We start from the raw sequence: 25,122 nt of genomic DNA, 5'->3' as shown, positions 1-25,122 counted from the left end.
TAGACATAATCTCTGAAGTTTAATAGTAAGTGAAGTTCTGATCCACAGTTTTATTGTGATCAAATGGGATACATTATAATCCAATATAATACATGGGATACATCAAATATGGGATACATAAGGAACAATGGCTTTCTTTGTTATATTGAACTTTGCTTATGTACTGGTTTTATCTGGGGGAGAGTTAGTTTTCTTCACAGTGGCTGATATGGGGCTATGTTTTCAATTTGTGCTAAACACAGAGTTGTTGATATAGAGATGTTTTTGTTATTGGTGAGCAGAGCTTACACAGAGCCAAGGTCTTTTCTGCTTTTCCTACTGCCAGGCTGGTGTGAAGACTGCGAGTCCATGGAAAATTTAAGAAAGACATAGCTGTGACAGATGACCCAAACTGACCAAAGGCATATTCCACTCAATATGACATCCTTCCCTGTATGTAAAGTGGAGGGAAGAAGGAGGAACAGAAAAATATTTGGATTGATGGCATATGCCTTCCCAAGTCACCATTGTGCATGATGGACCCCTGCTGTCCTGGAGATGGCTGAACACCTGCCTGCCTGTGGGAAGCAGTGAACTAATTTCTCCTTTTGTTTTGCTTTCATCCTTGGCTTTTGCTTTCCCTATTAAACTGTCTTTATCTCAGCCTGTGAGGTTTCTGGCTTTTACACTTCTGACTCTCTCCCCAGTCCTGCTGCGGGGGGAGTGAGCAAATAGCTGTGTAGGGTTTGGCTGCTGGCTGGGGTTAAACCACGACACCTTAGAAGAGGAAAAGACCTGTCATGCTGTCCCCCAGAGGACGTGGTGAGATGTCATCAGAGACACAGAGGGCATGTGTGCCTTATCTTCCTTGCACAGACACACGTTCATGGTGAGTGAGAACTGGAGAGGCCACCTCCCAGACTGACACCCATTAACAATTCCTTTGTGCTCATATTTCAGTTTCCACTCCCTTAAATTATAAATAAATAAATATAAATCTAGCACAAGAGAAGACCTCTTTTCGTGTTTATATTACAGACTACATGTAAGTCATGTGAATGATGAAGTATTTGAACTGCAAGGTCTTTTATATTACATTTACATCAGAAAAATCTTTCCTGCCCTACTTGAGCAAAGAATTCTCTTGTGTACAGAGATCATGACTTGTCTCATTTTCAAATGTCTTTTGCTGGCAGTGGTTGGTCTGTAAAGTATTTTGTTTTCCCTAGCTTTTTTTTTTTAGGTATCTGTTGGGGGGATGCAGGAAAAAAGAAGGAAAATGTATGATAAAGGCTAATATTCGAAAAGGTTGCTTTGGAGTATTAGAACATACCTGTATTGGGATGTCACGCATCTATGGGAAAGAAAATTTTTATTTTTATCCTGATGCTTATTTTTAATTTTTTTTTTAAACAAAGGGTCTGAATGAGTCCATATACTGTTGAAATGAAATGAGGAAAATTGGAATAAGTTGCTAAATGTTTATACAGAGACATTGTCAATCTAAATGAGTATTCATAAGAAATGACCTGACTGATATGACTCTTAAATCATGTAAATTCTACATCAGTGGTTATCGCTATCTAGTCTGCTGTTTTGCAATTATTTTTTTTCACCATTTGGGGTTGACTTGGTATTTGAAAAGATGTGATATTGTTAGCTTTGTGGCTGTGAAAATGTTTTCAGTCAAGGCAGCATAGATAAAAGGGCAGTAGGGGAAGCATCAGGGAGGGATGTCTTTGCTCTGTGGTGCTGACAGAAGTTGATTATTGAAAAAGAGTTGTTCCCTGGACACTTGTGCCAGGTTCTGGTAGCTGAAAATAGTAGCGATTGCTGTAGGGCTGTCTATGAAGAACTAAATTTTATCTGCAGATAAAGCAATTATAAGGGTACTGTATGTACTGCTATCACGATACTATTTTTTACTCACTTGGGAAAATAATGTGAGCGGTTTGGATAGCCTCTGTTGATCTGTAAGCATCAGGGTCCTCAAGCTGATGAATTACCAGGCTGAAAATGCCTTGTACTGGATGTGGACCAGGGAAGTGGATTTGGAAGCCAGTGGAGTTAATGCAGCACTGGAGTGTGTGGCCCCAGGGGACAAACCTGGATGTGCAGCAGCCTGAGATCTGAGTTAAGCACTTGGGGAATTGTAGCAAAGTCCACACCTCCAAGAGGGGCTTCTAATACCTCAGTGAACTGGACAGGCAGAAACATCCCTAACTACTGCTGCTAGCAATTGTATTGCAACAGTGTGGGATCCAAGCAGGAGATTTTACATTTGGGGTTCAGATTCCTGAGGGAGCGCAAAATGGCCCCCTCACATTTTCTGTACTGGGTAACAGATGAGTCATCCTCTCTGCAGAGTTTTGCACTGACTAGGGATGGAATTTGTCAGTACTGACCTAATAACTTTCTTATTGGTGTTGTGCAGAACAGAAGTGGGCCAAAGCTGAACTTTTAGTGCAGCTATTTAAGTAAATGGTGCAAGTAACACCTCGTGTGTGAAACTTGCAGGAAGTCCCAGGGTGTCTAGGTGGATGTCTGAGACACACTGAGGGGGTGTCACAGAAAAGGAGTTTCCTTCTCAGCTCTCCTGGCTTTTCTTCTTAAAGATTTATGACAGGTTTTGTCAGGAAAAACCAAGCGGCTTTTCCCAACTGCATCCTGTAGGTCTGTAGTGCCCAAACTGAATAGCCTTTAACATTAGTCTTTAAATCTTTTAATGTAGTGATTAAACATGACAGGGATTAAGTCCCTGCCCAATAGAAGCTCACCTGGGTACGTTGTTGGTTAGATGCAAAGCACAAAGCCAAATGCTCTTAAGCACCCAAGCATAAGACGGTTTGGAAATGTAGCAAGACCCATCATGTCTTGTAATTAGGAAGCATTTCTTCTTCATTGAATATAGAGTGGAACAAAAAAGGTGGCAAAAAGAAAGCCTTTCAGAGCAAAAGAAATAGATTGTGAACAAAGGTTGGAACAAAAATTGAAAGGCTTTATCCTAAGTGTTTTTAAAATGTATATATATAGTATGGTTTAGATATATTTATGAGGTACCTACTGTAATGGAAAAAGAACTTAAAATTTCATAATTTCCTCAAGTATCCAGGCAAGAGACTAAATTACTCATTTAAAGCAAATTAAATAGAGTTTCACACAAAAACCATTAACTAATAAAAACATTCTTCTCTTTGCCAAGTCACTTAAAAATCTCTCAGGAAATGTCAGAAAGGAGGCATATGTGTGAGCCATAGAGCCTTTAATTATGCCAATGCATGTTATATTTATTCTTGCAGGCTTTTTGCCTCGGTATTTTTTATTTTCTCCTCATTGTTTTATGTGGATTTTATGGTTAACACACAGTTCATGTGTGATTTAAACCCTGTTCTGGAGACAAAGTCCTTTGTTTCCTTATTGGCCTTTTCCTATGATGCTAATTACTATAGCAACTGAATGCTTCCCATGGCTTTATTTTCATAATACCTCAAAATGTTGATGGGGTAGCATTACTGTACTTTACAGATTAACAACAGAAAGTTTGAGGTAAAAAAATTAAGTTTACTCATTTATAGAGGAAAAGCACCATTTCAAGAAAATTAAATGGTCCATTAATGAGTTTTGTTTTTAGCTAGAAACTATTCTGGGAAGTGTGATGATGATTTCTTTCCTCCAGAAGAATAAAATCAAAATATTTTCCTTCCATGTGCTTGAATTTCACAGGAACACATTTGTGTTGCACTGGCTTACTTAATTTGAAATCTCTTCTCCTAAAACAAAGTGAACTCGGACAGTGGAGCAGAGTCCTTGGCAGCTTATGCCTCCTAATGCAGAGTCTCTGTACAGGGGTTACATGATACTGTGTGCTGCAGCAGATGGAAACACAATTGTTAGCCTGGGTATCTAAAAAGCAAAGAAAACATGTGGATTGATCATACTGTTGATTTGTGTGGACATGCTAACAGCCAGGACAAAAATGTCGATTTCCCTGTGGAACAATCTCCCTGTGGTAGGTATGCAATGAAGGAGGTGGTACAGAGCAGCTGCCAGCTGCCCTTTGTGGGTTGCCTGGGGGCTTTTGGGAGATCTGGGATGCTTTGTTAGAAACTTTCATAGGCATTTCTGGACAGAAAATTAAAAAAGGAGACCCTCAATGCCTCTCAGCTCCCAAAGCTTTTCCTTTAATCTTTCTACTTTTTCTTTGCATGCTGCTTTGCCTCTCTTACCCTCTTCTGATGCCACATGCTCGCCTTTCTCTGCATCCCTGGTTCTCCCCAGCCTTCTGTTCTTCTTGTACCATGTTTTATTTATGCATCACTCTTCCTACTAACATCAGCCTATGCTTTGCCCTTTCATGCTTTCACTACTCAGCCAGTCCCAGTTTTCCAGTTCCACTCCTCTGAATGTTATTTTCCTCATTGTCTTGACAGTGTCCAAACCCATGTTCCCTATTTTGTCCTCTTGATCATCTTTGCTTTTACCTGGTGCAGTTGCTGGTCCTCATCTGTCCCCTGCCTCCCCCAAACTCTGCAGACTGATGATCCCCATCCACTCCAGGTCTGAATTCAGGTGTCTTTTACATGGTGTTTGGATGGAATATTGCTATTCAGTGTCAGCCACTGCTCAGTCTGAAGTGTCCCAGAGTCATGGAAGTGCCCCTCCAGGCTCAAGGGAGCAGATGGAGCATGTGACAACACTATCAGTCACTTTGAGGAGCCTTTTCTGAGGCCAGAGAGGCTTTGGACATCAGAAAGGCTGCTCATGGACAAGCAAGATGTGTAAAACAGGATCCTTTGGCAGGTCGGGGGAGGATGTGAGGGCAGAGGGTATTGGGGAGGGGGCATTGGTGGTGGGCAGGGGTCCGAGGTGGAGCCTTCCCCATCCCTCCAAGGTGGCCTTTTGGACAGCCTTGTTATTGCCAGCTCCTCTCAGGGCTTGCTTTTCCCATGCCCTCTGAGGCAGCAAGAGTTAACATAAAGGGAGGCAGCTGGGCATGGCTGAAGCCCTTGGCAGGCCTGCCTGATCCATCCCTGCCTCCTTCACTCTGTCTGACCATCACCCTCCACACACAGGGCTGCCTCCTCTCTCAGCCAGGAGGACAGCATGAGGTGGGTGCTTTCTTTTTGATGCAGTGGCATGATCCAGCTAGGATTTTGTGAGGAAGAGCAAAGGATACTCTGACCCTTCACAAAATCCCGTTGCATGAACTGCTGCTAGAGGGAAGCTGCCCCCACAATGGGGAGAGATTTTTCAACAGAGGAGATTATTTGCAGCAAGGTGTGCAAGGATGGTCAGAGCAGTTTTCCAGTTTAGTTGCTACCTAACCCCAATTTTGAGATGGTTCAAGGAGGGCTGAAGAAATGGGGAAATAGTGCATAAACTGAGGACAAAGAATACTGAAACTGAAAAATGACACAAGGCAAGACATCATCCACATGGCAAAGAATCCACAGATTCCACAGATTCCACAGTGGTCTGTACTTACTGCTGGACTTATCTGTACCTTACTTCTGAAAACTGTTCATCTGTATGGGCAGCACAGCTGAGTTAAGTTTAAGGAAACAAAGACTTTGCCCAAAGGTATTCTCTGTCCCAGCAAATGAACTGAAAATATAAAACATATGGGGGAATCTCATTTTTAACAATGCTTTAAAAAAAAAAGGAAAACTCACTCTGTATTTTAGAATTTCAAGGATAGCAAAAAATCACTGGCATGATTAAGCTGTATCTGGAGAGCTGATGCAATCCTTATCAGTAGGGAGTTATTTAACAAATCTGGGCAGAGTTCCTGCTGGTGGCAGATATCTTTGCAGTGTAATAGGCAATATATGGAGGTTTTAGGGTCCCAGCTCTGGGTTCCTCTGTTAGAGCCTGTCAGTTCTGCTTGCTGACAGACTTTGGAGCTGGGCTGTCCTGTCAATCACAGACATTTGGTCCAATGTGCCTTGGACCAGAAAGTACAGGTAGAAATGATAGAGGCCTTTCTGATAGCTTAAATTGGGGTATTTTGCCATCACTTGTATTTCTTTTGAACTGAGAGGCTCACAGAAGAGGGTTTAGATACCCTTGCATTGAATTTCACAGGCAGAATAATCATGAGCATTGACAATAAAAGTGCCTGTGTTACACCTTTGTGGAGAGAAGCAGGAGGTAAAGACAGCAGGTGTCTTGAACATTGCCAGAATGATGGTCACTGTGGCAAGCAGAGGTCCCAGGAAGCTGTTTAGCTGTTCCAGCTAAAATAAACCACTGCAGATTCCCTCTCACAGCAGACCAGAGATTTAGGCATTTTGCACTCAGTTTAGGATCCTCCCAAAGCTCTTGCAGCCTCTTCTGAACTCCTGCACACACATAATCCCCAGCTCCTGCTAAGTGTCCAGGCAGTCCAAAAATACTTTATGTCTGTATGCTTTCAAGTATCATTGTTGCTGAGGGGAAATCCCTGCTGTTTCCTCCTCATCTGTCCCTTTGCTTCTCTCTTCTTCACATTGCCAGTGAGGATTAGGCTTGACTGCAGCTGACTTTGCTGCCTCATTTCCTGCAATGGGGTGCCAAGAGTTCCACAGTGACACAGCAGTTTTTCCTCTGCTCCCTCCATCTCCCCTGGCTGCCCCACTCATTCAAAGCCACAGGGCTGAGGATTTTGCCTGGTTCAGGGGTGTCACCAGGCTCTGAACTTTTGCTGGGGGCTGGCTTGCTACAGTGGGTGTGAAAAGTGCAGCAAGGTGAAGGAGCAAGTGAGGACCCACAGGATTTTCGTGATTTTCACTTTACCAGGAATGAACCAATTCAGAGTTTACAAATAGTTTGCATTGGTGAAACAACACAACCTCTTTTTAATTTTTCTTTTTTGTGGGAGGAAGGAAACCATTATGAAAAAGTTGTAAGTTGTATCCATGCATGAATGTGTGCACACATGCTTGTTTGGATTGATAGCAACAAACACTGAAAAAAATGCAAGAACATTTTTAAATTTCTGCCAGACATTTTCATGAGCCTAAAGCATTGTCACAGGACTTGACTGGTTGCTGATTTTAAAAGTTCAATGAATCTCACTGTGATCTCTCTGAAATTACTATGAGGTTTAATAAGTACAAGTTATTAAGACAGTGAATAAAACCTAAAAGACCTAGTTTTTCTCTTGATTTTGAAATATGGTGATTTATTATTATTGTTGTCATTCTTGCTGCCAGTCTGGGGTGTAGAGGCTAAATTTCAATATCTTTGAAGACACTCCTGGAAAACAAATGAGAAAAAAAATCTGCATTAGCATGGATGGCTCACATTCTGCTTTACTTGGTACATTATAATTTTCCCTGTTCTTATTTTCCTTCTGATTGTCAAAAGTAGTTTTTAATTTCTCCAAATCACTCTGTAAATTTACATTCTGGCTTAGCTGGCCTATTTTTCTATTTTAGAAAAGTCAAATTGAGTTGGCTTGGCAAAGCAAATTACTTTTCTTCAGATGAGAGGCGTTTCACTCAAGTGTTGGTTCACAAGATGCACAGTTCCCTAACTGCCAAGCTTGATTTATTGACACAGATGCAAAGTTGTCCAGCTGAAGTTATTGCTATTTGCAAAGGTTTGAGTAGGAAGGAAAGTTGTTCCTATTCCCTCCCTGCCCTGTGTGACCTGTACATCCAAGGCCAGGTCCAAGTCTTTGGGTGCAGTGCCATCAGTGCCTGCTGAGGATGAGCAGCAGCAGAAGGGATCTTTCCTCTGCTTTTTGTTTCAGGTTTCATACACATGCTCATTCTCTGCCACAATCACTTTGGTCTTCACTGGGTTACGTTTCTAACTCAAGCTGCCCATCTCAACTGGACTTCAGTACACCTAGGAAAGCACGTTATCAGTTTACAGGGAGAGGGATGCAGAACCAGGTGATATGAGAGCACCTGATGCCAGTGAAGAGGTTGAAGATATCAGACTTACTAATTTTTTTGTTCTTCTATTTAGACTTTTCCCTGCTGTTGTCTTGAGAGGAGTTTGAGCTGTAGACAAGGTTGTGTAGACAAGGTTGTCTTTTCTGTCTCATTGATGTTCATCAGCTGTTCAAAAAGTTTTATACATTCTAAGCTGCTTGAAGTCTTTTGGCTTTACTTTTATTTTCCCCCCACTGAAATCCTTGTACCTATCTCTGAGTTGAGAAGTCTTATGCAGACTGAGAACCTAATTGTGAAAGGTCTGTGAATAAATACTTCTGCTAGTTAATATTCTGGCCTGATGCTAGAGAGCAAAATATTTCTGTCTGTATTAAAATGCTAACCATTCTAAGTACTGGTTCAAAGCTTGTATTGATTATGGCAAAACCTCATCATCTTTCTGATCATTATCTGTGTACTGGAACAGTCCCTCTATAAAAAAATTAAAAATCAAAGAGAAGATCAGATGGATGGTGTTCTCATTCGTATTTCTTTCTGCCAGTGTGTGTCTAGGGACTGAAGGAAAGAGGTGTCTGAATTTTCCCAGGTTGTTCTTGGCTGGTTTTCCCTGCTGCTCTGCCTGGCTCTCCCCTCTGGCTGAGAGTGGAGGATGAACTCTCGTGCAGAAATGGGGAAAATCTCAGGGCGAGTGCACAACCCTCAAAAAAAAGCAGCTTATCCTCCATAGAAGAAAGAAATTTTAGCAATGTTTTATTCCCTTCTTTAAGGGGAAGGAATACTACTTGCAAATAACTGAGTTTTTATGTCATGGAATTTCAAGTCACTAAGCAAAAAGAAACACATATAATGCATGAATAGAGGTGTCAAGGGAATCTTTTCATCTGGACTTTTGGAAAATGCTACCCCTTAGTTGTGTAAAAGCTTATGTTATGTTCACCTCTTCAAGCAGGGTGGCTGCATAATTCACCATGCTACCTGGGGAGGATGCTGCATTAGAAGATCACGTGAGAGAAGTGAAGTAAAAATAGCACAACAATAAAAACCATGGAGCAGAACTGATGCTTGAAACAGCCATTCACAAAGTAGTAGCAGTTGCTTTTCAGAACCTCTGCTGCTTGTGAAGAGACTGAACATCTCTGAAAACATGCTGAAACAAGGAAGAGGGTGGGCATTTCTGAAATACTGAGTATTGTGTATGTGTTACACCATCTCTTTCTGCTCTCAAATCTTTGTTTGTAGGCCAGGTGTTTGGCCCACCCTGAGTTCCTGAACAGGCAGCAGAGGGAAAGGGACTCCTGGCTGGAATCTCCAAAAGTGGTGAAACATCCCTGTTTATCCATGTAATGCCTGAGAGCAGCACAGTGGGCCTTACTGAAAATTTTAACACAGAGCTGAAAAAAGTGGAATACAGCAGCTATGCCAAAATTTGTCCTATTTCTCTATTTCATATCTTCAAAAAAAGCCAAAAACCATTTAGTTTTAGCCAAGTTACTAAGAAAAAAAATGAAATTAATGTATCTGTTCTTACAGTGTGTTTCAATGATTGCAAAACCACAGGAAAGCTGTCAATTAATTATGAGTTAGTGTGTGTGAGTGCCAGGGGTGAAAGTGAGACCAGTTAGCAAAACACAGGATGTCTTTGTTCCTCTCTAGAGCAAAGACACCATCTCCAGTCTTCACTTGACACAGCAGCTTGTGTCAGTTTATTAATCTCTCCTTGTCCTAGGGTGACTTTATGATGCTTGTATCCCAAATCGTGTGCTCTGCTTATGCTGGATGTTAAGTTCTGCACCTTCAAGAGTGGTTCTGACAGCAAGGGGATGTTATAGATGATAATGAGATGATTGGCTCTCGCAATTAAGGGATGACCATTGTGTGAATATTAAGAAAAGCTTTAGTGATGTACAGTTATGTTATTGTAGTTTAGATGTTCTCTGTTCTCCCCATAGTTCCCTTCCCCCCTGTATTGTGACCATCAGACAGCCGGGGTTGTCTAGGACAGGTAAAAGAAGGCTGCACACATGTCCTTTGCATGGGCCAGTTGGGAATGGAAAAGCTTGGTGCTTTGGGGGTGCAGCATGGCAACACCTGAACTCCAATGAAGTTACAAGAAAGCTGATATATGGCAAAGAAGAGCTGCCTGACAGACTTTGGGAGGGGCCAGTGTTGGCTGATGCAACTCTTGAAGATGAACTGGCCACATGATATCCACAAGGGCAGTTCCCAGCGCTGCAAATTTTTCCTTATGTAGTCCTTTTGTTGTATTTATGTCAAGGTTTAATAAACCTTTTTAAATTTTCAAAGTGAGCAGTTGTTTCTCACAGGGGGAGAAGAAGCATGCAGTTTGCTTGCAGAAACTGCACTTGGCTCCCCTGCTTTCCTTCTCATGGACTGTGGTGTCTGCAGCACAGGCAGTGGGACAGAGCTCTCCTTTGCTCTTAGTCAGGTTTTTTCTAGTTGGCTGAGGCCAGAAGGCCTTTGGAATTGTTCAGCTATTGTTCAGTCTGGAACACCAGGACTGTGGTCCGGGGGCCCCCAGGCTGCACTGTGGCCGGGACACCCGACCCAAACCGCGGAAAGAAAGACCCGAGCCCTGAAAAATGGAGTGAGCTGAGCTACAGCCCATGGAAAGGATTCTGTCTCTGAATTCACTGTCTCTTCAGAACAAGGAAAAATTCCATTATTTAATATTATTCATTTTTTTTCCTGTTTGTGAGTACTTTGCTTGTTAGTAAGCAGTTTTGTCCACTTCTCTCGAAAAATGTTTATATCTCCCAAACCAATGAGGAAAAGGGAAGCTTAAGTTTGCTTTCTAGAGTCACCCCATTTGGAAATTTGCTCCCAAATTTGCCCTAAACCAGGACACTCCTGAAGACCATATTGCCCATAGCTTGTCTCTGTTTTCCCCTGCTGGTTTCCAAGTGGGAGTATTATTCTCTTAAAGTCTGGATGTTTGAGAACTGAGCTGAACTGTGGGTCTGGTTTTAATTTTTGCACTCCTGCAAGCTCTGTCTCTTTTTGTCTCCCTGTGGCCACGTTTAGTCTCTTCCAGATTTTTCCTGTTTGCTGGTACAGTAGAACAGGACCTGTTGCTCCATAATCAGCCACTCCTTCATCTGTTCCAGCATCCTGTCTGAGACAGTGGAAAGTGCCAGGTTTGTCACTGAAAAGGTCTGAGAAATTCTAGAGCATGATAGTTAAATAGAATTTCCTTGGAGGGGAAAAAGTTTGCTCTTGCCCACCTTCAAAGATCACTTTATGTCCTGCAGCCTACACTGGAAGATAGCATCCATTAAAATCGAATCACATCTTTACTTTTAGCACTTGACATATTCTTTTTTTTTTCCCATTGAAATGTCCATTCCTTTTTAATTTGTAAAAAATAACTCCTGGTATCAGTTGTCTCTGGTGGAGAGGAATAGCATCAGACAGTTGCTGTGGGAAAGGAGTGTTCTTCATCCTATGTCTTTCATTTTCAGCAGATGCCCTTCTGCTCCTTTATGATGGAAAATGATGAGCAGAACCCAGTTTCTTTGTAATTCTGAATACCTTTATCTTCTTCCTTCTCTGAAGTGAGCAGGTTTGATTTTATTATTCATCTAGAAGATTTTCTTGCCTCTAATTGTTTTTGTTGTCATTTCTAAACTCATTTCATGTCTCTTTTGTCCTTCTCAAGGTGTCCAGAACTGATCATGATGTGCTCAGTTTGGGTAATAAAAAGTATTTTCAGTATTGCTTCTCTGTTCCATTCTTTTCCCTTCCAAACTGTTCCTGTTTTTAGCACTACGAGACATCTCTGACAAAATGCCAGTGACACCCAAGCATTTTTCTTACTCTTCACAGTTAAATTTAGAAGCCAGAAGATGTAGTTTATATTCTTCCTCTCAAAAGGCACCATCTTCTGTTTGAAAATGCTGCATTCATCTGTGATGCCCTCTTGCTTTATTGGTATCTCACCCAAGTTCCTCTTTGATTTACTTAATTTTTTTTTGCTTTCCACCATCTTCACTCTCTCATTTCTTTGCTCATTTTCAAACTTTCTCAGCAAAAAATCTTTTGCACTTGGCTGCCCAAGAGTGTTTTGTATCCACATTCTATTCCTCTCCGTTCCCAGAGCCTGAGTTTGTAACAAGATAACTTGAGTAATCTTCTACATTTAGTATTGTACATATTTAAAATGCTTTTAATCCAGATCAGATCAAGGTATTACCATGGTTTATTAACGGGTCTAAAAAGGCTTGGCTTGTCTATTCTGTACTTACAGCAAAAACACTTCATCAACCAAGACAAATCACTCAAGTTCACTCAGAAGCACAGGTGCCCATCAGCTCATCAGTCAAACGGGCTGCAGAATGCCATGGAGCAGCAAACAGTAATAATTAATTATTTGCTTTTTGTTTTTCTCCCTGAGACATACTGACCTACAAACAAGGAGAACAATGTAGCTGGATATTTCATGACTACATCAGCCATCAAAGAGGCATATTGACAGGTCAGAAAAGAAGATGACAATTTTTTTTTTTAAATAAAAATGCTTACTTGGGAATTGATAAATATTTTCTCATTACTGTAAAATAGTATTGGTTCAAAAATATAATTATGTATTAAAAAAAAAAATCTAAAAAACCTGCCCACAAATGCCTGTTTCTTTCTCAATTGCCATTTTCTGACTTGGGGACTGTTTCCAGGGCAACATAACAAACACTGAAGGAAGTGCATGAGAGAATTCCCTCTTCTATTTTAAGTGAGAGTTATGTCCCTCCATTATTGCTAAGGAAATGAGGAGTATTTTGCACTGAAAAGTACTTATCATGCATCTCTGCCTGAAGCACACAGAGCCTGTGCAGTCTGTTTTGTACCTGATATTTGCCAAGAGATGGAGCTGCAGAGTAAGGCACCTCCCAAGCCTGACCCTGTAAATCAGGAGAGATATAATAAAACCCTTGGCAGCAAAAACCTGTAGCTTCTCATACTGATGCCTGTTACTCTTCCCCAAGTGGCAGCGAGGCTTGTGTTGGGCACTTAGCCAACTCTGTTCAATCTAGTCCAATTTATTTCATTAAGCTGTGGCTCAGAAAAGCCAAGAAACAAGCTATTATTAATCTTGCTGGATATCCTGGCCCCTGCTCAGATAATGTTATAGAGAATGCTCAGCAGCCCCACAGCTGAGCAGTAACAGGGTAAAACAGCTGCTCTTTTGGACTTGCTTTAAAACGTGCGTTCCCTGCAAACACTCCAGTGAAATCTTGGTTGCTCTGTATTGTTGTTGCTCAGCTGATAATTTTCTGGGGCTACCTTCACAATTGAGGCATTATGCAAAACCTGTTTCAGTATCCAGGCACCTGCAGCGTGAGACAGAAGACAGCAAAAGGATTCCCAAACTGCCAGAGAGCTGAGTTTGTCAATCTATGAAGTGTCCCTCCGTGTATGGATTTACAGGCTTAGCTCTGGGAAGCTGTAAACCTGTGTTAGCACTGAGCAAAGCCAAGTATTTTTGGAGCAGGGCTCGGGTTCAACGCTGGGTTAATGCAGTGATCTGGCATGACTGAGCCAGCTGCCATCCACACCGCGCTCCTGTCCTTCCTGTCCCAGCACTCTGGCCTGTAGAACAAGTCCAGGTTTGTCTGTACCTGCCCATAACATCCCAGGATTGCCTGGAGCTACTTCGGGATTAGGTACAGCGTGGAGAGCCTTCTGAACTAATCAGGCTCCCACCCCTCTCCAGGCCCCAGGGCATTCTCAGAGTAGACATTCCTGCAAACCAAGTCACTCCGGTTTCTGGGTCTCCCCAACATCTGCCACATCAGTTCTCACAGGAAAAAAAAGAGCTGTGAAAGGGCAAGGATTGACTTACCCAAGTACCCTCTTGTACCCATAAGCAGTCAGGGCATTTCTTTGTTTTCAAATCTGTGTTCTGCTTCATTTGCTTAATTCAAAATCCTCGTGCCTACTGATTCTTTGGGTGAGAACCAGCAGATTAACATGGGATAAATTCTGCCTCTGTTGTGGTCCCAGGCGAGGGAGGAAGGGAGAGAGGAAGGTGAGTGAAGAGAAGTCAGTCTACCTCTGCCTTTGGATTACAGTGCAAACCCTGGGGCTGTGTCAACCAGTTTTGAGCCCTTCTCCTAATGAAGATTTCATAGATTTCATCCTTTGTGTTATGCAAATAAGGAAGAGACTCAAAGTGAAATCAATTAGAAGAAAAGCCACTTGTATATTTGCTAAACAGGACTGAGAATAGTTTTTTTCCTCCCTGTGTTTTCATGGGAAGAGGCTGCCCTGGGTTATAAGCATAACTCCAGCAGGAAAATCATGTCTGGGAATACTGATCAGACTGAGTGGTTCAAAGACTTTTTGGGATAAGGATTCAGCAGCCTGTGTCTAGTTGGTGTTTCCCTTTGGGTGGCCAAGACAGCTCTTTGCTTGCTATTTTCTGTTCTTTTCCCTAATTTTGGGCTATGATTTGCCCCAGCTGTCAGATACTCAGAAAATTTTGCATGGTATCCCTAAGGTTGCTTTGGAGTTTTAAACTGCACAGAGTTGGTGAAATATTTTCTAATCTGATTTCCCAGGGAAAAGTCTGTTTGTCAATCAGTCTGTTGTTTTATAGTAGGGCAGGGAAGAAAATCCAAAAATAGTACAGGAGAGAAATGGACTTTTAGTCATACTTTTAAGTGAGGTGTGTCTGGTCAAAATACATGTTTGTTTCAGGCATGTGTAGATCCAAAATAGCATAACACACACTGTGCCTTGCTGTAGTGTCAAAAGAGAGAAGATTTTGAGTTGTGGAAAAAAAAAAACCTACCTGACTTCAGATGCTAACTTTTTCAAATACCTGTGGGGTTTTAATGTGGTAAGTAAATTATGGGGGTTTTTCAAACCAAAAGGATCCCTTTTAGACTTAAGGTCTTCTGATACAATGACTTCCAGGTCCATACACTTCACTGGAGCAGTGTTGGAGAGATGCCAGTATATTTATGTGCCTGTATCAGCTGGTTACAATACAGCTTGTTGGGAGCTTTTGCTCTGGAAGACCTGAGGCAATTTGATCCTGTCTCCTGTGCATACTTATCTTGGTTTTCAGGGAGTAGTTTCATGCACTAGAGAGCAGACAAACCACATGCATGGAGCTGAGCTGTGTTTGAAAAAAGCAATTGAGAGCAATATTTTTGCACTGCACAGGTAGTTGATATTTTAAATTATGTAATTGCATGCACATGCTTTGTTTATTAAAGATAAAGCATCTCTTTTAAAGTGCTGTAATTAAATAACCACCTCTTGTTGGAGCAGCTCTATTTTCTATATTGTGAAACCACATTCCTCCAGCACAGAATTTGTGCCAGCATTCAGCTGCCCTCTGAGCTTGTGAGGACATTGCTGTGCTCTGCCTTAGCCAGGAGCTGGTTGTGTCTGGTGCTCACAGCCTGCCAGCTTTCAACAGAAGATGTGAACCTTGGTGGTTACTTCTGGAGTTAACTCTTGAGACCAGAAAAACCTTTAAACACTATTTAAACAGCAGCTTTTTTCAGTCTCTAGCTGAAGTTCTATGATGTTAGATACTTTAAGAGTGTGTCAGATAAAGCAGACATCTCTTGGACATTCCAGTTTTGCTCCTCTGGTAAGCCATGGTGTAGTAGTGATTCAGACTTTAGGACTTTAGAAAGTCACGGGATACCAAGGACTATTTGAGGCTCTGCTTCTACCTGTTTGTAGAAAGATGATTCAGTGTCAGTTATAATGGCATCATATTGGGATGAGTATACACCACATTATTTCAAAACTAACTAATATGTGTATTGTTATTGATATCATACATAAGATTGAAGAGTGGGAAAAGAAAAACATCACATTTGGGCTTTTTAGATGGAAATACTGATGGAGGAGCTTGGAGTAATTGTACAACAGAAGGCATTGGTCCATGTGCTTCCCTTTAGCTAGATAGGTGTTTGGTTTGGCTTTTTGGGCATTTCTTTGGGTCAACATGAATAATGTTTTCTAGGGTGATGTTTAAGAGTAGTTTGGCCTTAGAGAGGCTTGGGATGAACATAACAGTTTTTGGAAAATTTATGTCCAGCTTTGTTATTTTCACATGTTGGAATGAGCAGCTTCAAAGACTAGCAGGGATTGCTTTTTTCTCAGACCTTTTTCTTAACCTCAATGCTATTTGGTTCCAGACTTATCACAGTGTATGGGTGCCACAGAGTTCTCTTTATTTATGAGGGTGAGTGGGCTGTGCAACGTATCTCCCAGTGTTACCAGTGCCAAGTAGTGGAAAAGAGAGGTAAAGCCCTTTGACTTTTGGAGCTTTCAGTCCTGGTGCTTTTCACAAGCAGTACATTCAACCTTCCTTCTTTACTGGTGGCTCAAGCTGTTCCTTCTGAGCCTCCTGCACTGTACTGGTACAGGATCAGGCTGACAGATTTTACATCAAGAGCAGTGTCACAGCACTTCGTCCTAACAATTTAGGGTGGTCAGTTCAGGTTATCTGGAAAACTTTCTGTGCTGCTTCCCTTACCTCCCTGGACCTTCAAATTCAAACCTATTTTTCTTCCCACAGAGATGTCAGATTATTTCCTTTCCTGTTGCATTCCCTTCTGGAGCACTCTCTCCACTGGAACATACAGTTCTGTGGAGAGGTATAGGCAATGCCTGGCTATTTTTGATATATACTTTAGCAACGCCAAGTGCTTGAAATTCCTGGACCATTAAACTGCTGGAAAGCATAGTTCCAGAGGAAATCTGCTTAGTTTCCCACCAGCTCACAAGCTCAGACTTCTGCCCAATGGTCCAGAGGCAGCCCTGCCTTTTTGACAGCTTTTGATTTGTACACTTTATAAAGTCAAAAACGTGTCTGAGGCTCCCTGGCAGGAATTGGATCAGGGGACTCTGCAGGTTATGACCATTAACTGGACATCTGAGCTACATCTGTGGTTCATGAGTGTCAGGGCAGGTGTTTGAGTGCTGCTCTGTGGTTCCCATACTGCTTGGCTGGGTTATCCTGGCTGCTGCCATGGGTTTGTGGCACTGATTACCAGCTGCAGATACTGGGCACCGTGAGGAGAGCAGCATACCCTTCCGGCCAAGCACTCTGAGCATGGTCACCCTAATTTTGGGAGGAGAGGGGTTTGCCACACACAGGGGAGAGCTGGGTTCTGCCTTTTGTCCTCAGGGTCAGGGCACAGCCCATTTTACTAGTCCAGACAAACCAGTGGGTGACTGCTGAGGGATGAATTGTGCCCTGGCTGCTCCAGGGCAGGATGCTCCCCCAGCAGTATGAAGGGCTGTGTAAAACAGTCCTGTTCAGATGGCTTGAGGGCAGGCTGGAGCCAGCCCATGGCACAGCTGGGCATCATGTGCTGCCCTCTGCCTCTGTGACTGTTGTTGCTGCTGCTATTGCTGCCATTGATATTGTGATGAGGATGATGGAGTGTGACTTTCTGGGCTTCCTACCTTCAAAGTGACTTGAAGACTCTTCCTGACCAACCACAGCAACACTTGAATGTCAGGAAATTGGAGCTGGGGCATAAAAGCCTCCAGGAGCACATGGAGGTGAAGGATGGGCTGGGGTCATGCTGGATGGGGGTGATGGGCAGACCCCAAGCTGGTGTCACCACTGCTCAGTGGGATCTGCTCCTGGAGCCTGCTGTCACCCAAAGCTGAGGGCAAAAGCCACTCATCCACAGCATAAAATCATCCAAGGCCAGGGCTCAACAAGGAACTTTGTGTTATTTGAGAACAGACATACCACAATAGTTTGAACTAGTAATTATGAAGCCCCAGCTATGCAAGGTGTTATGGGCTGCCACCCAGGGGTGCATCACTGTGCTGGCTGTCCCCAGCACCTGTCCCAGGTGTGCTGGAGACTTCCTCAAAGACTGACAGCTGCCCTGACATGCCTTTCAGTGGCTCCTCAGGAGTGATGGGGCTCTGAGTATCAGTAAACAGGGACAGCAGCAAGCAGATGTTTCCCAGTTTCCTCCCCTAGACTGAGGGATGTTGTGTCTCTGAGTATTTTCTCTTCCTGCAGGATGTCAAAAATGGCATTTGTGAAAGCTCAGTGAGTTCTTCTGATCCGCTGTGCAGGAAACAAGTGAAAATTCCTTTTCCCCAAAAGAACCTAACAGTTTTCAAATAATTGGACAATATAAAGAAATTATTTCTATTAGTTTAAGGGATAAAGAAAAACTCTTTGGGAATATAACAGTCATCTGGGTTCAGTGAAGCAAAACTTCAGAGATGTTATTTTAGGATGACTAGTTTTACAGTCCTGGTGGAATTTCTCCTTTTAATTAAAACCAACGAGTTTTCAAAACATGTTACGTGCATCTTGAATAAGAACTATTCTGGGAGCTTGCAAAACTAAATCTTAAGTAGTTCTCCTTAAGCTTCAATAACTGATCCATTCAAAAGAGGGATAAATCTTTCCACTGTGAATCTTAAGTGCAACATCCTTGCAAATCTTCTTTTAATTGATGGCAAAGACAGTTCTGGTGTTTTACATATCAGTACTTTCCAGTTGGTACCATGCTGAATGACTAGGCCTTAAGGTGATAAAGGAATTCAGGCCTGGAAATGCTGCACTGCTTCCTAGGATATTGTTATCCCTCAGATATAATTATAATTTAGAATAAAAAAGCATGGGTAGAACAGCTGCTTCTTCCTTGCCATTGTGATCTCACATATATGCTCTGTTTTATACCTGTGTTAATGCATCACCTGAACCTAGAAGGAGTTAGCAACATGTACTTTTATGAGTCACACTCCTGATGTTTCTACTTGGGCCAAACCCACGAACTATGTCATGGCTAGCTTCATTTCCACATTTGAAGAACTGGAGCTCATGAGAGCCAATTATTAACAATATTGTTGAATGTCCTAGTATTTTTTGCTGCTTAAGTGATACACTTGTTCTTCTGGATTGTCTAAAAAGGATGAAAATGTATTTTAAACACATGTTGAATATGTTAGCTAAGAAGTTTAAATGTATTGACCAGGCAGGAATACCTGAACCTAGTGTCAGGTTAATTGGTTGGCTTGGAGTCCGCTGTTAAAAATGCTTCCTCAAGAAAAGATCAGGCTCTAAGTATTGTGATGCCAATATATTTTTAAACATCTTAAAAGTTTTTCTTGGTTTTTAAAGAGACAATAACTTCTTTTGTGATTCATAAAAATAATATTTCTTGAAAGACATGGTAAAACCACCCACACTGTCATTAAAAGAGACATATAGTTGCATTAATTGCAAAGCTGATAAGAGGTCATGGAGCTTGCAAGGAGTTATATATCCAAACAAGAATAGACATATCAAGGTAACTCCTGTTATGGAACTCCAGGGTGAAAAATATATCACCTGAATGACAGGTGACATATTTTTGTTATATTTTACTCAAGGATGGGCTTTATTTTTCTACTGTCAGGGCATGGTTAACAGTTTTTAAAAGGGTTTATCACAGAATCAGCTGTAGTCAAAGAAACAGGAATTGCTTTACTGAAGGTGAAGTAGTTGGCTCAACTACCGAAAAGCACAATATAATAAATAGATTGGATTTTCCATCTGTCCCATTGAAAGTGCACTTGAAATGTAATCTTCCTGCATTTTGATTTTTTCAGGTTATTTTTAAAAGTAATCACTGACTGCTAACAAGTGGCAAGCTCTTAGTGTGTATATTTCTAGTTATGATGAGTTTATATTTCATTACTCGAGTGTGAAAACAATAGCAATATTCTTAAGGAATGTTTGCTGGTTGTTTCTCATTCCTTTCCCAGCTGTGGTAGGGATGTGCATTAATCATACCCAGGTATGATGCCTCCAGAGCTGAGAAGCCATGAGAACACACAGCATATGTGGCTGTGCTCGGACACCTGAGTGGGAGAGCAGGAAGAGAGAGGCTAACAGCCCATGTTGTTTCCCTGCACACAGATAGCCACAACTCACACTTACACATATGCTCTTGCCTTTAGCTTGGAGTGGTTTTCCCGTGCAGCTCCGTGCCACGCTGCATCACACAGCACGAAAGCTGTTGAAAAGCCCATAGGCTGTTAGCACAGGAATGCTTCTCCACCTAAGCACCATCTGCTCACCAGAGCTGGAGGCTGAACCCACCAGTTGAACTGTTTGGAGGCAGCTGAAACACGATGCAGACACATGATCAGAGAGCACTGCTCCATGCTTTTGCTTCTTTCTGGTCCTCTGGTGAAACCATGCCATCCCCCTGGACTAAGGGAAACCGGAGTCAGTCTTTTGTTGGTTGTTTTTATAAGGAATGTTTGGTCTTCTTTGAAGGTGCTATAGTTTAAGGGGAATAAAAGGCATCTTGGGTGATGAAAGCAGAAGAACTTAACTTTGAAAAAGAGAAGAAAGTTGGCCCAGTCAGACCATTGCCTTATGAAGGAAGGCTGCAGAAGAGAGGAGAGGGAGAAAATGAACTTGTTAGTGCAAAAGCCAGGCTTGACTTCATGCCTTACCATTACTTACCTTTTTTCATTTTTTCCAGTCTCTCAGGCAGTCTTATCATTCCTAACAGCAGTTGTTGCAGTAGGAGTAAATCACTGTAAGAGTTAATCTCATTTTCTAACCTCTCCTAGTGGGAAGGGTTACATGCCTGTATTTAAAAAGACTGCAGTGCCAAGTGCAGTACACTGAGAGGCAGTGCTGAGGTAGATTGCAGAATCATCATGCCTATGCTCTGTCTCTGATAGCTGGGTTTGCTGGGAAGCTTTTTTTTCTTGCTACTTTCAAGCCTTATTTATTTTTTTGGTGATCTAGGAGAATGCAATGCCTTGGGAACAACAGAGGTGTCACGGCATGACTCACGTTTAAGCCACTAGTAGGGACAATACTCAAGGGACAAGGTATTCTTGGTGCAGTGAACTGTGATAAGGAGACTTGGAATGTCACAAATTTAAAACAAGTTTCGAGCCTCATTTCAACCAGGCAGTCTCCTGAGTGCATGTTAACAGTAGGGTAGCTCTGAAATTTTGAGTAGAGAGCAAGCCTGTTACAACCCCAGCACATTCACTTCTAGTCCTACTTTCTGGACTTCAAACACACTGAAGCAGTGCTAGAAGTAGATGTAATTGGGATTCTGCAGAGAGCACAGCTGCCTCACATCAATCCTTAGAGGTTTTTTCTTTTACAACAGAGCCTGGAAAGGCTGGCCACGGTGTCCTCTACAGGAGCTGCTAATTAAGACAAAAGAGTAGAGAGACATTTAATCCCTGTTTCACACCATGTTTCAGAGGTGCAGCATTTTACCCTTCAACTTCACTTTCTCATGATGTTGCTTTGGGTTTTCCTCTTGTCCCTGATCAGAGGATGCTGTTTATTGCTTTTGTGTCTCTCTGGTCCTTTGCTGAAATTACTTCTGCATTAAGAAGGAGTAAAGGCCGGCCATTTCTTACTCTGGTCACCAGCTTACAGTTCTCAGTCTTTATAAAGGTGATGGAATCAAAGGAAACAGCAGAACATCTCTTGTTTCAGTGTAAGAAAGAGAGCTGACCCTGTCTAGCTTGATGGGGAAAGCTTGGAAACACGAAGAAGGTATAAACTGTGTCAGCACAAAGAGAAGAAAGACTCAGCCTATTTTTTGAACCTCACTCTTTTGGTGCTAACTCCCAAGATTTTGACTGCTTTGCAGAAGTGCTGTTGCCAATATGCTAAATTTGAATGCACACCCAAACACATGCATATATGTGCAGCTCTTTGGGGCTCAGTTACTCAGCCTCCTCTTGGTGCAGGTTTGTTTAGCAATCCTTCTGCCTGCTTTGAGCACCAGCTTTTGCCTAGCAGATGCATGTTGATTGCTTCACAGCAAGAGAAGCTAGTCCTGCCTGTGCAGAAACATGTATTTTCTGGTGCTGCCTTAAGTGCTTTGTTCAGTTGTCTTTTGCTTGTGGGTTCCCATCAGATCTCCCCCTGTATCAGAGCATGAGTCTGAAAGGGTTTCCTGACACCTGCTGTGTCATCCCCAGCTCTGTGGTCTAAATCAAGCAAGGCTGTGGCTCTGGCTGTCCCAGCCTTCCTTCTCAGTGCTGTGAGCTGAGTGTTGACTCTTCTGAGTAAACTGGTGATTCATATGAAAATGCTCAGCTATGTGGGAAGAGTCACAGAGCAGTAATATGAAAATGAAGGTTTCTTTTTCCAAAGAATCTTCTGCAAGATTTTGCTTTTGAAAATAATTTTTTTCCTTCTTCAGATCACAAACAGAAAGAAAGGTGTGTTTATTATTTTTTCCCTAGCTTAAAAATTATAGTTTTATGTGTAATTTCAGGTGAAAATCCCCCTGCCATGTTAAGAAAGTAGAAAAAGAGCTTTAAGACGGGCCCCTGTTTCAGTATTCCTTTCCTTCACAATCTCTCTCCTCCAGTGTCTCTCCCCTTCATCTCTCTGCCTCTCCCAAATTTGGGGAGAGTCTCCCAAATTCTCCACTTGCTTCTCAACTGTTTCCTCCTGGCTCTGAACATTTCACCCCACCTTGTGGTGTTTTCCTCACTGCAGATGTTTCTCAGAAGGAGTAAAGGCCTGCCTACTCTCTGGTCAGCAGCTTACAGTTCTCAGTCTTTATAAAGGTGATGGAATCAAAGGAAACAGCAGAGCTTCTCTAAAGATATTTCTCACCTTTCTCGAGACATCTCCATGTCTTTCTCTAGGTCAGGTTGTGATAAACAAAGCAAGAAAGTAGGGTATGTGATGATGTCTTCAAGTCAGGAGGAATTTGGGCTGCAGTGGGCAGAGTCATTCAGAGCTGCCTTCCTCAGAAAACTCCTATTTAAAATTTGTGTTTTCCCTGTATCCTCCAGAAGGCCAGAGCCTCACAAGCAGCACCATATGGCAAGGAGCATGGGAAGGAGCTGGACACCAGCATGGAGACAGAGCATCATTCTGGATGGGCTTGTAGCCACACACCTCTCTCCTTGGGCACTTGGGGAATTAAAGGGGAAATTAGAAAACAGAGCTCTTGCAAAATCACCTACACCACCACCATACAGTCAAAGGGCTGCTGACCCTAATGAAGGCACTAGATGGTGTCTGAATCCTGCCATTATGCATTTTAATGTCTTAATGTTTTTGAGAAGTATATTTCTAATGCCCCAAAGGAGCACGAAAGTGCACAGCTTGCTGCATGGCAGGCCCAGTGCTTCACTCAGAGTGGCAGATTGTATTTTTCTTAATGTAAAGATTTTTTTTTTTTTTAATGGGAGGCAAAGTGTAATATTGTGCCATTTATACAGGACATTAGAGATGTGCTGCACTCTGGCTGAGAAGACACCCCAGTGCCTAGAGTAACTTAGTCCTTGCTGTCAGTTTTTGCTGGCAATTCTGCCATGCAATTTCACTTTTAGATAAGTCCTGCTGTAAATGTAGTATAATATAATAAAAGGAGAGGCAGCGGGGGAGTCAGAGAAGCACAGGTGGGAGAGACGTGAAGGACCACAGTGCTCAGAGAGACTTGTGGATAGAAGCTCCTGCCACTCAGCCACTCTGTGCCATGACCCCATGCCCCACACACACATGGAACCTCCAGCACTTGGAAAAAACAGTAAGAAAATAGATTAAATCCTAGTGAATTTTATCAACTGCTCCTTAATACAGGCAGGTAATTGTTGCACAGGCTTAATTGTTCCATCTGGAATGAATGGTGTGCAGCTAATGAGCCCTGTGGGCAGAGGAAAAGCCCTGTCTGGCCCTGCTGGCAGAGGGAAGGAGGGGAGGGAGGGATACAGGGATGGAGGCACAGGGGATGGAGGTGTGCAGGGATGCTGGACGCTCCGAGAACACAGTCCACCTCCCGGGGATTTCTCCCAGCAGATGTCACTGTTCACCCACCAAATCAAACACTCCCAGGCAGTAAAAGGCCTTTGGAAAAAGGCACCGCAGGCTATTACTTAAAAATGAAATACGCTGCCTCAGAGGAGCATTTCCACTCGGGGATGAGAGGCAGAGCAGTTTATTTTTATAAAGATGGCATGGGATGAAAATTGGCTGTAAACCTGGAGGAGAGCTGTGCCTGCAGCAGCCCCCTGGCCTGGCACTGCCTTACCTGACACACAGCTCTAAGGTGGGCAACGTGGGGTGGATGGGTGCCTCTGAGGGTGGAGGAGGAAAGCTTGAGCTGCTCTCACTAATGTTCCTGCACTGCAGGGTTTAGTAGGATTTAATCATGACTAACTATTTAGTGATTTAATCATGACATAATTTTGTGGTATTAAATCATGACTAGCCCTACCCATGCTTTATTTATTCAATATGTAGGTCCTTATGATGTTATATAGACTCAAAATTCATATTCAATATTGGAAGAGCTGAACTTTCCCTCAGTACATAAATTAGCTATGAGCGTTTTGAAACTAGGCAATTTACACTAGAAGCAACTTACATTCTTATTCCCTTTTAAAGATTTTTAGGGATACTCTTCAGTCCTCTTCTCTAGGAGAGAGGCTCTAGGAGGGCTTTGTTTTCCATGCAGTATGACAGAGCTGTTCCTGGCATGCAAGCAAAGTATCACTGCAGAGATATGCAGATACAGCGATAAGGCAGTGCAGACACCCGAGTGACAGACGAGCAGAAATGCTGCACTGCACACAGGAGAGGCAAGCTGGGGTCTTGCTGGCCTAATGATGGGGCTGTAAAAGGGATAATGGGCATGTTCAACATGGGACATCAGAAATGCCCACAATGGTGTAGTTGCAAATCTCATCATCGGTGATTTTGCATTTTAAAACAGGAGAGAAGGCGTGCGTCAAGAGAAAAGCAATCATCTTACTGCTGGGACATCATTAGCCTGGAGCATGCTGACACTGATAGGGGCATGCAGCACAGAGCAGCAAAGGGCAAAACTGTGTGCTACACACTGCTTATCTCAGGGCCCCTGGGTGCAGAGCACTCCTGGTGCTACAAAATCCCTGGAAGAAGCACTTCTCCACCTGAAAACATGTTCACTTTTTTCCATTTCAGAATCCTGTATTTTCCTGCCAGCCTAAGCTCCCTTGTTTGCTCACCCCACTGACACACTTGTGCTTTCCTAAGCACAGCAGGCTCCAGTCAGGAAGAAATTTAGACTCTTTTCTCCATTGTCCTGCACAAAATCTGATGGGTCCCTTCTCTCATCTGAATTTCCAAACTGAATTATTCATAATCATTTAAACTTGTGCCAGCATTGTTTTTTGAGGTGAGGAGCTCCTCTGCTCCCAGCAGGCATTTCTAGGAAAGCAATTGCATCCCCCTCAGTCTCTCCTCCACAGGATAAACAACTCAGGCTCT

Source organism: Ammospiza nelsoni, chromosome 2, assembly GCF_027579445.1.
Source record: "Ammospiza nelsoni isolate bAmmNel1 chromosome 2, bAmmNel1.pri, whole genome shotgun sequence".
Taxonomy (NCBI): Eukaryota; Metazoa; Chordata; class Aves; order Passeriformes; family Passerellidae; genus Ammospiza; species Ammospiza nelsoni.
The sequence above is the reverse complement of the archived record's forward strand: the minus strand, read 5'-3'. Positions refer to the sequence as shown.